A 15,126-nucleotide genomic window follows, 5' to 3' on the forward strand; every position below is an offset into this window, starting at 1 on the left:
ATTTCAGCTAGTTGGTCCAACTTTATATATTTGGGTATAATATCCGTTTAAGTGGATAGAAATCGATGTACTAATTATCAGTAGTACCTATACTATCTTCCTCACGCCTGCTGTCAGTACCAAGACCCGTGTAGATGTTTTCCGGTTTCATTTCCATTCGTGTGCACAGAAATGCTTTAAAATTGGGCTTGAATAATTCAGTGAACAGCGAATTTATGATTTCAGAGCATTGAAACATTCGTCAATTTTACGGAATTGTTCAATTCTTGAAAAATGTTTGGTGTTAAAAGTAAAGACGTGTGGTCGCCGATAGGAAATTTCCATTCGATTTTATATTTATATCCTGTCACATGGTTATAAAAGCGCGCGAATATGAGTCACGTGATGTAAACACAGTCAACCCAGCAAAGCCAAAAGGCGTGAAAAAAATGGAATTAACTATCCTTATTTATTTTCAGGCAAGTCCTTTATTCATATAACATAACGCTTACTTCATAAATAAACATCGGAGTTGCCTTTCGACGTAATTTACCGCGAATATGAGTCTAAGGAACATGGAATACATTTTAGTTTTGGTGTTGAAATGACGTCATAACAAGGGCTAAACTACGCGATTTATTTTTGACAAAATTTCTCATTGTATACCATTTTCAATTGCTTGGCGGGCGCACTTGCCATGCTCCGATTTTGTTGATTTTAATAGCATCAAAACGACAATAAAACGAACTTTCAATCGGTCGGGGGTGCTATATTGACAAATCGCCTAAAAAAAAGATTGCGTGAATTGAAGCGTTCAACTTGCAAAAAATGCATGGTATTTCGAAATGCCAACAAAGCACCCCCGACCAATTGAAAGATCGTTCATTTATCTTTCTAATGATATTAGAATGAAAAAATAATATTAATAATAAGTGCGCCCGCCGAGTACTTGAAGTGGGGTACCCTCGTTTAAAAACGTGACAAAATTTTTCAGCGTAACGTCAAAACACGGGAAATTAACGTTTTTCAACTTACGTTTATGAAATTAATAAAATGAACACATATATAAAAATTATATCAAACAAAAGAACAGGATATCGGCTTCCAAAATATTTAAAAATTATTACAAAATATTAAATAGCCACCGTATGACGTTAAGTTGAAAAAGGGTTACAAATCAGGAAAAAATGACTTTCTTCCAACGCGGGCAATGGAGCTGTGACACCTAATTAGAGCGTTCACAAGGTTCAACAAAGTGAAACAAGGGCCATAACTCTAGACATTATAAACGGAAATTATTGAAAATAAATAGGCTTCTCCATCTCACCAATTTAAAGAACATATATCAATTTTAAAACAATTGGATGATAACTTTTGGCGTTGGAGCGTTCACAAGAAATTGTGGACGACGGACGTACGTACGTACGTACGGGGACGACGGCAATATACGTCCACATGGGCGTATAAAAATTGTGACAGTGGTAGACCGGTACTTTTGTTTTACGTCCAGTATCGTCTGAAAGAAAGAAATTTTTGCAGGGACTTGGCTAGTTACTTTAGTAACGAAATATGATAGTCCTAGTACCTGGACTCTCCGTTACTGCCAGCTTCTATTGGCAACTAGTATGAAAATAAGACTTTTCCTCATCTCGGTTCTAAGGCTATTTTGGAATCCTTACCGTCTATTTTTCACCGTGATTCTTCTTTGATCACCAACAGGAATCATTTCCTGGCACATCTGACACAAATTTATAATAATCCAACACTATTTTCATGTAGAACTGTACGATATAAAAACACAAACAACATTCATTTGAATGTGGCAGCCATTGTAAACTGACGTCTGCGCAGACCGGTTCATAACTGCGCTCAACCAATATTCCAAATTTAGGAATGGAATTTTTACCGTAAACGAAAATTCGTGCTGTACCGCAATTAATAGACTAAACTTGCTAAAGTTTTTTTTTATTCAACATACATGAACAATAATTAAATTTAATATAGGAATACAAGATTTAATTAAATGATATCAAGTAAAATAAAAAAATGTAGCCTATCACAACTATTCAACACACATGAACAATTATTACATAAAATCTATCAAATGGACTAACACATTTTATCAAAATAAAAATGAATCTCATATTTAGTGTACATGTACGTTTGTCTTTGTAATTTTTAAAAACAAATATTTCCAATACTTTTACATTCCTCTCTTATTTATTTCCAGTATTTTTAAAATTTGTGTTTTTTGGTGTTTTTTTTTACATCATTATATTCATGTTTTTTTATTTATTGAATATTTGAGATTCATTTTTATTTTGATAAAATGTGTTAGTCCATTTGATAGATTTTATGTAATAATTGTTCATGTGTGTTGAATAGTTGTGATAGGCTACATTATTTATTTTATTTGATATCATTTAATTAATTCTTGTATTCCTATATTAAATTTAATTATTGTTCATGTATGTTGAATAAAAAAAAACTTTAGCAAGTTTAGTCTGTTAATTGCGGTACAGCACGAATTTTTCGTTTACGGTAAAAATTCCATTCCTAAATTTGGAATATTGGTTGAGCGTAGTTATGAACCGGTCTGCACAGACGTCAGTTTACAATGGCCGCCACATTCAAATGAATGTTGTTTGTGTTTTTGTATCGTACAGTTCTACATGAAAATAGTGTTGGATTATTATAAATTTGTGTCAGATGTGTCAGGAAATGATTCCTGTTGGTGATCAAAGAAGAATCACGGTGAAAAATAGACGGTAAGGATTCCAAAATAGCCTTAGAACCGAGATGAGGAAAAGTCTTATTTTCATACTAGTTGCCAATAGAAGCTGGCAGTAATGGATAGAGTCCAGGTACTAGGACTATCATATTTCGTTACTAGAGTAACTAGGACTTGGCTTGCTGTAGACAACACGAGACTAGAAAGAAACTTGCAACAACAGTGTTTTGCTGCACCTCTGTTTCCTGGATACGGACAGTGCTTCAAGGAATTGATACGTTAAGTTTGTACTACCTGATATATGTATTGATCAATAGATCTGTTAAGTTTACAGTCTTGGGTGTCCGTTTTTGTAGGTCAAACGGTTTAAGTAAATTCCAACTGGTGCTATACGCACGGCACGCTTAGTTACGACATATTACTGGTAATTTTATATCTCAACTAGCAATTGTTGCTTAAGAAGGAATTCTATCAAAATTTATGTTTTTGGAGCCGCTAATTCAATTATTTACGTTGCTAAAGTCTTTTTGGTTCTTGCATTTGAGCACGCTTTCGTGAACTGCCCTAGTTCCTCGCGCTTGGTGCTCGTTTATTTAGGTCAAAGTACATCCCACCCACACTTTTTTACACTTTCCCTTGCATTACTAGACAAATTTTGTTCATTAATTCTGTCAAATCTTGGCTATAGTCACGGTTTTGTAGATATTTAAGTCACTTGCTATATTTTATCTTGCCTGCTGTGCTTTATTGCATATTGCTCTAATTATCCCAAAAGCTGCTTACATTACTATATTGAATCTTGTCTGCTGCTGAAAAAAAATAATAATAACTAGATCTGCTAAGCGGATATTAAAGCTTTCATATTCACAATCACTTCCTGTCACATGTCATGGGTCATATAAAGAATCTGAACAAGATTAAAAAAAATCATTAAAATCGGTCAAAAATCAAATTTGGTTAATGTGATTTTTCACTCGTAAACAATTTTGTCGGCACGAAAAACGCCAAAGGCAAAATTTGAAATTGTGACATTTTCAAATACCATAAATTTGACCCTGATCCCGGCTATCCAGAAATGTATTCATTTTGTAAATAGGAGACGTATTCCCCAAACTACGGCCTATTGTTTTCATTTTCATGTCCGTTATAGTCGATTTTTCACTTTTTCAGTTCAAAATGGTGACCATCAGTTGACCAATATCAAAATTATGATCCGATAGATTTTTAGGCATTCCTTCAAGGATTCAGAAAATGTAACTCCCATGCCTGTAAGTAAAATACTACAAAAGCCTTATGGATTTTTCATCTTCAAGGTGGTTGCACTTCGGTTCAATTGGCAGACTTCATATTTTGTGTACACATCAGTCCTTTCTTAGCTAGTGTAGAAAAGAAATGTCAAGGCACTCTGACCTATATTTCGTCGATTTTTTTGAAAACTTTGATCCTTAATTTCATCAAGGGGAAAGTCGCTTCTCCTCCACCTACTCAACCTTAATGATTTGCCCACATTCACTATCTCCCCAAAACAAAAGACTAAAACCCTTTCCCATGTTGCAAAAAGCTTTCTCTATATTTATGAACATTTATATCCAAAAACGCCCAGTAGCCGCAAGTCATTTTCCTTTCGCCAGCCAAGTACATCCTCCTAGTATAAAGGTCCTAACCCCAATACGGGTAAACAGACTTGAAGATATTCTGCGAGATTATGATCCAACGGAAGTTGAATATTTAATCACAGGTTTCTCTTTCAGTTTCATAAACCATTTTCAGGTTTAAGAATTGCCTCTGTCACAATAATCACCAATCTGGTGCACAACACACGGATGTTTTAGTTAATGTGTCATGGGTCCTTTTCTTAGTCCCCCATTCCCAAATTTAACTTGCTCCCCTCTTGGGATTGTTCCTAAATATGAACCAGACTCTTTCCGTCTGATCCATGACCTCTCCTTTCCAAGGCACCACTCCATAAATTCTGGTATTGACCCTATTTTCACTGCTATTTCCTCTGACTCTATTGACAATGTTGTTAGTTTGGTCGGGCATTTTAGTCCAGGGGCTCTCGTGGCCAAAGCTGACATCGAAAGTGCTTTCCGGTTGATTCCCATCCACCCTACAGACTATGAGTTGCTAGGGTTTTCCGTTTGTCTGGGTGAGCAGAGCTATTATTTCACAGACGTGTCTACCCTTGGTATCAGCACGAGCTGCAAAACATTTGTGACCCCCCATGGCATACTGAGTCGCGGTGAGGAAATTTTAAAAATTGACTTATTGTTACTTTCACATTCTCCAACTCATTACCTTCAATTTGATGTATAGTTTGTTTGAAACGGGCAAAAATTGACTGAGCTCTGTCCATTCGAAGCTACCCAACTCACAAAAGTAAGTTTTGAGAAAAAGCCAGTCAAAGATTTGGTATGTTCCAAAACAAAATCCCATAGTAACCAGGCCATTTATTTGCTGTTTTGTCTTTGCATATATCTTTCCAAGGGTTTTCAGGGGTGCTGAAAACGAAAATCGTAGTAAAAATGTGATTCGACGATTTCCGCCATTTATTTGCTATTTTGTTGTTTCATATTTTTTTATTTAGGATTTCAAGGGTGCTGACGACGAAAATCGTAGTATATGCACTTGTTTCGTGACGAAACCTTCATAACACATGCGGCATATTCACATGATATACTGAAGAATAATCTATACATTAGTAGTCTGTTTTGTATAATATAACTTTGGTGAGATTGACAGTTAATCTCATCAATTAATTAGCACCCTAGTGCCAGCTAGTGGTCAGGAGATTAAGATTGTTGATTGGATAATCATCAAAGAAGCCGCCACAGCTGTACGCGTTTTCATTTAACACGTAAATTAAAATAAGATTTTGCGTGTATGATAGGTCTATTATTATTTTCAGGTACCGTAATGGTATCAAAATATGAGTCCCTATAGAAATGCCAATTTCATAGTCAAGAAATACTTACGTTCACTTTCGTGCATTCTGGCTTTGATGTAATTAAACAATGGCAGACTCGAGAATCGTCGCAATTCGGCTCGTTGGTCGTTCTCATTTTTTCGACCCATGGTGATAAGAGAATTTTAAACAATAATATCCAAGATGCATTCCTTACTTTGCATGCCGTATGAAGAAGCGACAGTAAAGGGATTCATCTATCAATGATCATATTTGTAAACTAGAGATTCTCCGCTTTACAACGATGCCAATTATTATGCAAGAGGAATGACCGGTTGTCCCTCAGCGAGCGAAGAAAAATAACTAATTTCGCCTAGAATTTTAAGAAATAGGACAGATTTAAGAATACGGTACTCTTACAAAATGTTCAAATAAAGGTCTTCTAAAATCATTTATTGCTTTTTTGATCTTTTGTGTCGATATTTATAGACTCATTTTTGTGAAAATCTCAATTTCGATCAAAATCAATATTTTCACTTAATTTGTCTCTAGTCCAAAATATGATTTTGCGTATTCCGACTCACTTTGATATACGTAGTCACATTTGAGCGTTTAAGTACAGCTCTTCACCTTATTACTTGGTATACCTATAAAAGATTCCAAAACAGTAACTCCAACAACAGTTATAACTATATATGGCATTGAGGTGGATTCAAATAACATGCTCTGCCTTTTCATGGTCACTTTCCCGGAAGAAAGTATCTCTTCGTGAACTATAATCCCTCCTTAGTTTGCTTAACTTTGCAAACTCAGTTGTCGTCCCTGGTCGTACATTCCTTCATCGTCTATGACTCCGTGCTAAACTTATTGCTAGCAAATCAAGCCTAGTTGCTGATCACTGATCTCGCTCCAGACTTGATCAAACTTTAAGTGACACTGCTGCCTACCTTATGGATGCTAGTTTATCAACAGCCTCCCAATCATCATAACGCCGTGCCTGGACCAGATTTTTAGACTTCTGCACTGACCAACTTTGGCCCCATCTTTTCCCATTCCAACCATCGTAAGTACTAATTTTTGTGCCCACTTGTTTGATTTGGGTTACTCCCCATCAACTCTAAGTTCCTATGCCTCTGCTCTAGCATTTGTCCAGAAATCCTTGAGCTATACAGACACTATTAATTCCTTTTCTCTGCATAGCCTCCTACGTGGAGCACTTTGATTCCATCCCCAGTCGGATAAGCGTTTACCAATTACACTACCATTATTAAAACGCCCCTTGCATGCCCTTCCACTAGTCATTCCACTCCAGGTGCATCGCATTCTTTTACGAGCCATTTTCTCCCTCGCTATTTCAGGGTTCTTTCGCCTTGGTGAAATAGTGTTTAAATCATCTTTACACGTGCAGAATATTCTTTGCGTTGGCAACATTCAGTTTTCATTTCATGCTTCCTCAGTCTCTGCCATTGAGATAGAGATGCATCATTATAAACATAAAACCACATCTTCACCCACCCGATTATTTCTTAAATGTTCATGCATTTCCGAAAGTAACCTGACTTGTGCCCCCTGCAATCTTTGGTCATATTTACAAGCTAAAACACACTCCTCCGGTCCATAATGACCTTTAAATGTGTTGGGACTTGATTGCCCATACCCTTTTAAAAGACCATGAATGCCCTAATTCCGATGCGCTCACTATTATTAGAACAAGCCAACGGTGAGATTGATGTCCCCTGCCGAAATCCCAAAATAAATAGATGACACATATTAATTACATGTAATAGCACATTTATTTTTTTCAAAAGTATCAAGCGACCAAACTGATTATAAACTATACACTAAGTTTCATCAATCTCTATCTGCTTAGCTTAAGCTCAAAATGTTTATCATTGTACTCTGTCAAGACATTCACCTAATGAACATCTACATCAAGTTTAAACATTCTACCTCAATTAAAAGCAGAGTTGTTATGTTCCAAAGTCTTGACCAATCAAATTACTTATCGCTCCTTAGCCTAAGCAGAAAAGTCTCATCATCAAACTTAGTCAAGGTAATGATATAATGAATCTATACTCAAGAGTTTCATCACTCTCAATTAATTAAAACTAAAGTTATCGTGCCCCAATTTAAAGCATCAACCAATCAGATTGCTTATCTCTGCTTACCTAAGCAGACAATGGTTATCACCGAACTCCATCAAGTTTGAACATTCTAACTCAATCAGAAGGAGAGTTATTATGTTCCAAAGTCTCGACCAATCAAATTGCTTATCGCTCTGCTTACCTTGAGCAGAAAATGCTCATTATCGAACTTAGTCAAGTAATTGATGTGATAAAACTATACACCAAGTGTCCTCACTCTCACTTAATTAAAACTAAAGTTATCTTTTCCCAAAGCATCAACCAATAAAATTGCTTATTTCTGCTTACCCTAAGCAGAAAATTCTCATCTTCGAACTCCATCAAGGCATTCACCTAATAAACCCCTACGCCAAATGTGAACATTCTAGCTCAATTAGAAGGAGAGTTATTGTGTTGCAAAATCTCGACCAATAAAGTTGCTTATCGCTCTTTTACCCTGAGCAGAAAATGCACATTATCGAACTTAATCAAGGTATTGATTTAATAAAACTATACACGAACCCATTTTAATAGTCCCCTTCTTTCTTTGAAAGGCAGTGGACAAAAATTAACTATTGAATGACTAGGAAGCACACAATTTGTAGTGTGTACCACGCATATTCCAATAGATCACAATAGTTTTATGCAAAATGTGAAAAGAGCTAATTTAACTATCAACCCTACATTAGGCCGCGGTTAATTAATTGTCAGTTTCTCATGACCTGAGTTTGTGAAACATGCATGCTACATGAGGTAATTATTAATTATTGAGATGAAATTTAATTTTTTTAGTTTAACGCACTTTCCATTTCCGCAATAACTAATGTCAGTTTTGAAAACCCAATAATGGAACCGTGATTTATTCACATTTAATAAATATTTATAGATTAAAATGTCTGTTGCACAATATCCAGGCACATCGGAAGACTTGATCATAATAAATAAGTTAAAATTATTAGTGATAGGCTTCTAAGTTAACAGTTCATTATTTCATTCATTCTTGGCATTTCATTTCTTTATCTTTCCCTACTTTGACAGGTTACAAGGTGATTTGTTCTGACATAAATAATTGAAAATGAAAGCATACCCTTGAATTGTAAAAACAAAACAAGTCAGATTATCATGTCAGTCTAAAGAATTTACTACACATGTGGTAGTGGTGGAGGAAGTTAGTACAAATGACATTGGCAATAGCCTGTATGCTAATTGTCTTCATTCAACTTTGACCCCATCCCCCCCCCCCCCCTGCACACAGCATCATGGTAATATAAATACTTTTATTATTTTGTCTATCTTAAACTGTTTACATTTATTTGTATCTTTGTGTCCTTTTGAGACTGTTTATATCGTGTTGTTAATAAAATACCATGAAGCAGTTCTGGGACCGTTGCTAGTCAAGTAAATAAAATAATTAAGCAAGAATTAAAAGACATTTATATCTTTCTGTGAATTTTATTACAAATGACAAGTGCCTTATAGAGTAAATATGTGGTCTTTGGTGAATCTTGTAGCTACCATTCCTTGGTTTGGCTGACAGAAATGAAATGGGGTTCAACGTCCTACTGTTCTGCTCCTAAACTGGGCTAATGAAGACGGGAAAAGGCGTCTACAGCACCCGGTGTTCCCAGGCGGTCACCCATCCAAGTACTAACCGGGCCCGACGTTGCTTAACTTCAGTGATCGGACGAGAACTGGTGTTTTCAACGTGGTATGGCCGTTTAGCTGACAGATATGATACAGGTTTATCACTTCTGTTTTACAATGGACTCTGTTTCATATATTTTTTTCACATTCACCTCTAGCCTACTTCACTTATCACCTGCGGTGTCATGTTCATCTACAAATAGTGGATTTTAATGCGTCAATTCATTGTTCATATCTAAAGGCAAACAAATATAGTTTTACAGGACAAATTTTTGACCTCTCTTAATTTGACCAAATAATTATGGAAGTGCGTAATTATTACGGATGAAACGGACATGCGGCCGGGTCATGAGAAACAAACAATTAATTAACCGCAGCCTTATGCTGCATTACAGACTCCAAAATCCACCATCGCCTCTTTGGAATGGCTGGAAAGTAGTGAACAGGAAGTGTTTGTCCATATGATACACACCTGATGCTCTATTATAGAAGTATTTAAAGAAAATAACAATACTTCAAAATCTGAGTGCGCAAGTCTGATAGATGACTCAAAATACCTAGACCAGTGCTTCTCAACCTTTATGATACAATTCCCCACCTGAGAAATATTTTCTTCGCTATTCACCCCTGGCACTATAAAACATCAAATTACTAAAAACTAAAAACTGAAACATGCTAATTAGGTATCGTTTCAAACACATATTTAATGAAATGAAATGAAATGGAGTTTAACGTCCTACTGTTCTGCTCCTAACCTGGGCTAATGAAGACGGGCATACGCCATACAGTGTGCTATGAGGGAAATTTTGCCCGGACAGCGGCACTACGGCCTACTCTTATATCGAATTCCAACTGCCAAGGGATCTTTTACGTGCACGCCAATGTGTACACGGGACCTCGGTTTTTCGTCCCATCCGAACGACTAGACAGCTTTCCTTGTCAGCCCCTCCGTCCTGCATCACTGACAAGGGAGAACCACGCCGGAAAATCTGGATGAACTTTCTCGGCCAATGCAGGGATCGAACACCCGACCTCCAGGCTAGCGAGCTAGCGCCTTACCCACTTAGCCACGTGATCCCCCATATTTAATGAACAGATGCCATGGATTTACACATTAAAAGCACAATATAGGTGTCATGACCCTTGTTTAGTGAGCACCTTGTGCTTGGTGTTTTTGAACAAGGGTCTTCCACAGGGGTAATCGTTCATCGTGAGGTGCCGCAATAAATCCAAAATTTAGATAATCAATTGAAAATTTTCGAACTTTCACCTTCGCTTTCGTAGCCATGATGTTAATTCACTAGGACACTAGCTTTGGTGAGTGATACTGCAGAGGTAATAATGCACAATCGCACAATACAGTGCTTATTGTCACACTGACACGAATAAACTGAAAATTGAGCAACCAATACTAAAGACAAGTGATTGAAATTAAATTGGGAATCCCATTCAGGCCGTGCAGAGTTTGGGTGTAAAAAGAAACTAAGCGATCGATGATCTATCCTACCTATTTGCCTATAGTCTATTTCACATTGACATTGAGATGAGACTAGGTTACCCACTTCCCGGACAATCAACAGTACAGCGGGATAGGATAAGCGCCATTATACTCAGCGTCGAAATTAATTGTGCTAGTCAGTCATTTAGTTTCCAACCAATGGCTACGCGGGTTTGTGGTCGGTAACATTCTGACTGATGGCTCCCGGTCAGGAGTCTGAAAACTCAATTCATGCAAATTCCCCCCTATTCACAAAATTCACCCCTTTGTGTATAATTCACCCCCAATTCCCCCTTTTTTTCAAATTTCACCCCCGAGCATTTCGAATTCACCACTGGGGGTGCACATGGATCCCGGTTGAGAAGCACTGACCTAGACTCTTTGCACATGTTTTCTGAGATTTGAGAATCATACTGCAGAAAACATTTTTATATAGTGCATTATAATGTATTATGAATATCATGACTGTAATATATGAAGGATAAGATTCATGGATATCTGGTCAGGGTTCTTTATCCATTTTGAAATGAACCGGCCAGAATTGGGTCAAATGAGGTCCCAAGGGAAATGGGTTAATTATAAGCTTAAATTCCCTTTAATATAACTAGACTTCAACAAAAATAATTCTTGGTAATTTGTTATGGAGAATGTTGTATTTTAATGTTATGTTATTACCACAATAACATACAGTAATATTCCAGAATAAATTACTGTCTTCGTTTATTTGATGAAACTTTCGCATTTCATAAGTCAATGATTTAAAATATTAGCATTTTTCTACTATTGCCAGTATCAGAAAATGCAGTAGCTTTTTTGTCTATCACGTAACTAGTCACATAACTTGAAAAAGATTTATTTATTCGTCGTTGAAGACAAACGGCACAATTGTCACATGACAACCATAATTGAAATTGCTTATATAAATTCTGTATAATTATGATATATATAGCCTTCAATAAAAACGACTATTTTTAAAATGAAGCCTTTGTAAGAATGTGTTTAAAATAAAAAAATCGTAACGGTAAACGCTATTTAAAACTGGTTTACTGACCTACTTCCTACTGATATGTCACATGTCATTGGAAATTGGCATTGGAGATTCTATCAGGGAAATATTAATGACTGTTTCTCTGTGTATTCAGTGTTCTATCAGGGGATTACATTCAATGAAGATTTAACTTTACCTAACAAGTGGTCAGTGAATCCATCAATGTATGTTCCAGATGTTATTTTAATATCTACCGGTACCTGGAATTCATATGGAGAGTGAAGACGCTCGATTGGCAAACCATGCTGAGATCCTCTTCTTTCGCCACGTCGGTTATTTTTACTAAAGCCGCTGACTGAACCTGTTATGAATAATCAGCAAGCTTGTTTTGTTTTTATTACCGGATTATCAAAATTACCATTAAATGTGCTAATTTAGGTTACTCAGATTATGAACCACATGGCGATTCTCACTAAGGTATGACTGTTGTTGTAGCTGACAAGCAAGTTGATTGACTTCTTAAAGATACATTATGTAAGATTTAGATAAAGAACTAGCCATTCTTGCTATAATAGTTCGAAAGTAGATGATGTAAAATGAATTATTTGAAAATTTCAGTCAAATTACTCTATTGCAAGCGAAGATATTAGCCTTTGAAGGTTTGACAGACGTGTGCAATAATTTCAACCAATGTACTGGTTGATCGAAGCTAAGTCTCGGTCCTCCATATTTGATTAAATCAAAGTATCGCTGAACTATTCTAATCTATTTAATATCAGAGAAATCTGATGTTATCGAGAGTTGATTAAGGCCTGGATCAGTTAATTAATGTCTAATTAATACTTTAGACCAGCGGCTGCCAGGCAGGATACACCCACATTTCCAAGAGATGGATAGAGAACAAGCTAAAAACTAAAACAAGTTTTTGTACAATCAGGGGTTATAATCCAGAAAGTTATGGTCTGAAATGCGCAAATATCAAAAGGGACTGAGATTTTTGGAATATAAAGATATGTTTTAACCCTTTCAATGCTAGACGTAAATCCACTGCCTGTGCTAGACCCTTTTTTGAGGAAAAAAGGGAGGTTGGAACTGAATGCCAAGCAGTACTTATGGAAGCTTTTATGAAAAATCTTTTTGTCTGTTGGGATGGGCATGAGGTTGGGCTAAGAGGAAAAAATAGAATTTTGGAAATTTGCATAATAATGTAGTCACGTGACGTCATGGCGGCCATTTTGGATTTCTCATTTCACACTAAAGCTAACACGAAAACGAATTTTTCTCCATGAAATACTTAAAAGATATTGTTTTTTTTACTGGATTTTGATAAAGATATATAAAATGAACAAAAATATCAATAGCAGCCATGAGCAATGCCGCCGCGAACACGCGCATCACGTCTCCCGCTGCCATGACCACGTGCGGATTGCAATACCTTGTTTTTACTTTCACTTTCACTTTCATCCCCAAGTCCCATATCATTATCAATATAGTCAGTCAATAGATCTACACGTTCGGGAATCAGGAATTACCTACGTATTTTACGATCCAGCAGGCCAGCATTATTATCAACATCAGAATTATTGTCAGAATCTACTGCAGACACAGGGCTATCGTGTTCACATTGGGCTTGTTCATCATGCACGGGAGACATAGCTAGCCATGGGCGGAACGTCGCGCAACAAATCACACACTTCATAATACCAATCACTGTCCTGACTACTATCATTATCAAGTAACTGGAAACGAATTATGTGTATCACCCGCCTCGAAATTGTCCACATGTTGGTCAGCAAGACGTCATTCTCGACTTCGTCGAGAGTGCATCGTCTACGTTGTCACAATGCACTCCGCCATTTTACGGTTTGCTGCTTTGAAACAGGTGGAAATATGTTCTAGTGTATAGAAAATACAATAGATGGCACTTGCAGTTACGGTACTAATTTTAGCGAGGGCTTTACTGAGTACACGGTAATACCGGGTACGGGCATTTTACCGACATTTTATAATACCCGGTACTACCGGGTATACGCAGTGAAAGGGTTAAGTTCCATCAAAATTGTATAAAAATTGTGACCTCTAGTGGGTCCATAACCTTTGAATTACATACTTATATACAATTTGCATACAAAGAGCGGCCATTTTATTGGCAGTTTCATTTCGATTTTCCCAAACTTCGAACTCAACCTTCATTACGGTGTAACGGTGATATAATCAAACGTTTTTTTAAATCGGATAATAATTGTGACCTTCAGAGGGACCACAAGCGAAAAAAGGCGATTTTTCATACAATCAGGGGCCATAATTCAGGAAGTTACGAACCGATATGTGCAAATCTTGAAAGGAACCAAGATCTTTGGGTTATAAACATGCATTTCAAGTTTCATCAAAATCGGATTAAAATTGTGACCTCTACAGGGTTCACAACCTTGATACACCATCTTTTTACACTATTCGCGTACAAGCCGTGGCCATTTTGTCCGGCAGTTTTGGTCTGATTTTCATGACATTCGAAATCAACCTTCATTACGATGTAATGATGATATAATCAAACGTTTTTTTTTAAAATCTGATAATAATTGTAACCTCCAGAGGGACCGCAAGCTAAAAAAAAGGTGATTTTTCGTACAATCAGGGGCCATAATTCAGGAAGTTATGATTCGATATGCGCAAATATCAAAATGAACAAAGATCTTTGGGTTATAAACATGCATTTCAAGTTTCATCAAAATTGGATTAAAATTGTGACCTCTACAGGGTCCAGAACCTTGATATACCATATTTTTACACTATTTGCGTACAAGTGGCGGCCATTTTGTCCGTCAGTCTTGGTCGAACTCAACCTTCATTACGATATAACGGTGATATATTAAAACGTTTTTTTAAATTGGATAAAAATTGTGACCTCTGGAGGAACCACAAGCCAAAAAACGCAATTTTTCGTACAATCAGGGGCCATAATTCAGGAAGTTACGATCCGATATGCTCAAATGGAGGCAGACCACCATTAATTTCCCCATTGACTTCAATGTTAATTCTGGCCTCTTTGCCCACCTCCAACTTTTCCCCAAATTTTCGTTGGGCTGAATGCTTTTCACTACAGACAGAGGAACAAATGGTCATGTCTTTGCACTAAAATTTGTATGAGGTTGACCACCAAAATTTTGAGATACACAAACTTGAAGAAGCATACTAAAATCATGTAACTAGTTGCCGTACATATCGCCGTAGCTAACCTGATAACCCTCTTATCCTTCC

The 15,126-nt window shown here is 36.7% G+C and overlaps 1 protein-coding gene and 1 non-coding gene across 5 annotated transcripts in view; both read right to left on the reverse strand.

Annotated features, from left to right (window-relative positions):
- LOC126825412 (inactive phospholipase C-like protein 2) overlaps nt 1-15,126 on the reverse strand; it is a 369,332-nt gene that overhangs the window by 177,413 nt on the left and 176,793 nt on the right. The window lies entirely within an intron of this gene.
- On the reverse strand, nt 9,342-9,460 carry LOC126825881 (5S ribosomal RNA). Its single transcript, XR_007682292.1, has one exon. It is a non-coding gene; the product is annotated as a 5S ribosomal RNA (ribosomal RNA).

Source organism: Patella vulgata, chromosome 6 (assembly GCF_932274485.2).
Source record: "Patella vulgata chromosome 6, xgPatVulg1.2, whole genome shotgun sequence".
Lineage (NCBI taxonomy): Eukaryota > Metazoa > Mollusca > Gastropoda > Patellidae > Patella > Patella vulgata.